Consider the following 2470-nt stretch of genomic DNA (forward strand, 5'->3'; position numbering starts at 1 on the left):
AATTAAACTCTAAACTGAAATGTCTTACAAAATTCAAGCTATACACAACATTAATTGTAACTAATACCATCACTATACTTTATTAAATGATGTTGTAAAAAGGAGCTTACTCAATGCTAACTTTGAGACAGGCAATTCATGCTAGCTGTTAAGCACTAGCATGTAGCATCCACTAGCTGTTGCTGCTGACATTCTCTGTTTCTGTGGGATGAACACTTGCTCATACGCTGAGATGTCCGCTGAGTTTGTTGGAATGATGAGGCAGCATTTTGTCAGGGTGTACAGAGGTGGAAGCTGGTCACTAAAAGGGTCCCAAAACACAGGTATAGGCACATGCATCTGGCACTTTTTGGCAAAATTCATGTAAGCAACACATTCCTTGTCATGCTCTTTCCCCTATCCAGAGATTGATTTCACTAGCTGAGAGTCACAACTCAGAACAGGCACCTCACTGGTGTCCAAAATGCAAACAGCATTAAGGAAGGAGGCAGCCGGTTGTCTGATCTGCAGTGGCAGTGATGAGTTGTACCTGTAGTACTGGTTCACCTTCACAACTATTGGCTGTGTGGCAGGACACCTTTGGTGCCTGCCACTTTAAGGGCTTGAACAGCCTGCAGGTGGGAGCAGACCCAATCAGGTGGTCACATGGTGCCCAGGAGGCTGCCTGATAAGTATAGGGTTAGGCAGCCAGGGTATAAGACCAGATCTAAGGAACAGGGCTGCCAGTGGTGACTGAGAAGCTGAAGGGGTAACATTACCCAGCTGGAGGAGTCTGCTTCCAGAACATCCTGGAGGTCAGGGTAGGAAATATGAGGATGGACGAGGTTCCTGGTCCTGGGGCATGACCTGAAACTATACCCTGCTGGGATGGATGGTGTGGTGGGGCTGCTTATGGTGGGGCAGTCTCCAGGAAATGCCACATCTTTACCTTCCCAGTGAAAAGCAAGGTTGAGGTGCCATAAATCCTCAGCCCCTGCTGCCTTGTGGGTGACCCTGTGGAGAGGAAAGATTAGGCAAGCGCACCCCAACAGAAAAGCACAGGGCCAAGGTCCACTGAGTAGAGCTTGAGGCAGGGTCCAGGCACATCGGCAGACACCTGGGGCCCAAGGGGTGTAAGGCCCAGAAGCCCCAGTGGGGGGCGGAGTAGTGGCGCCAGTGCGGGGGCAGAGTGAAAGCCAGAGGCTTCATAGAATAGGGTCTGTGGGGCCCGAAGGATGGAGCATAGGCTGGCCAGAGTAGGGGCCCCTGTAAGAGGTATGTGGCCAAAGTATGTCTGAGGACTCCTGAGGCCAAGTTTAGGCCAAAGGCTGAATGTGGCCTCAGCTAAGAGGCCAGGGGAGTAATAGTGGGTAGTGATTTTTGGTTGCCATCTGCGAGGCTTGGGACATGGTAAAGGGGAGGCTGGAGCCATGTATTACATGGCATCAGGGCAGTGAATGGGTAGTCTCCCACCTAGAGACATTTAATTGCAGGAAAGGCCTGGTGGGTGAATCAGGTGGGTGGACTGCCCTAAATAGGTGGGCTGGCTGATATTGTAACCGGCCTATCAAAGGCCCCCTGTCATACCTGGAAGAGGTGCCTTCTCTGAGGGTTTTCACATTGACAGTTTGACAGTTGTTGTGATGCCATATCATTGATCCAACTTATCAAATTCATTAACTTGTGTGCTTGGTGGATCAAACCCTACCAGCCTTCGAACAATGTCAGAAACTCCATGAACTGGGTGGCATTTTATGCTACAACTTCTCTTGTTCTTGAATGTCTCCTTGCTCTAGAGATTGGATGGACTAAGCACACACGGTTCTGGGTATGATTTCCAGCTCCTTGCTCACAAACTACTGATAGTACAGCATATGCTTGACATGGTAATGGACCATATTGAACCATGAATTCCACCTTGTGAGCACGGGTTCTGTGGCAGCAACAGTCGCATGTGGGTTTCCCGTTTGACTGGTGAGGAACTCCTTGTACTGGATCTTACGGCCTGGACAGCACTTGAAGTCTTTCTTGAAGGAGGACTGTAGTATGCTGCAGCAGCATGCCTCTGGTTGCTTAAAAGATGGCACCAAAACCCTAGCACTTCCCTGACTGGCCCCGGACTGATGCCTGTACTAGTCTACATCACATGCTCAGCCTCTTATTTGCTTTTTTCACCCCCCTCTCTCCTCCTTGTGCTTCAAGGCAAGGCAGCAGGGCTTCTCACACTTTTCTCTGCTTGCCAGTAAGTTTGGGCTTTTTTTTCTTTTTTGCAGCAAGCCCACCAAAGTCACAGAGTCTACAATTTTTCATGGACAATGTCTGATTTTTGTGTTTTCTATTAAAAAAGCGAAATCAGCATTTTGTGGTGTTCCCTACTTATATGCATATTTGTAAAGGTTATTACAACCAGTGCATGTGCAAAGTCATTCAATTATTAGCATATTTTGCACAGGGAGGGACCAAAAGACTATTTTCCTACAAGAAAACTGTC

This window comes from Crocodylus siamensis, chromosome 5 (assembly GCF_052110815.1).
Source record: "Crocodylus siamensis isolate JL-2025a chromosome 5, ASM5211081v1, whole genome shotgun sequence".
In the NCBI taxonomy this organism is placed as follows: domain Eukaryota; kingdom Metazoa; phylum Chordata; order Crocodylia; family Crocodylidae; genus Crocodylus; species Crocodylus siamensis.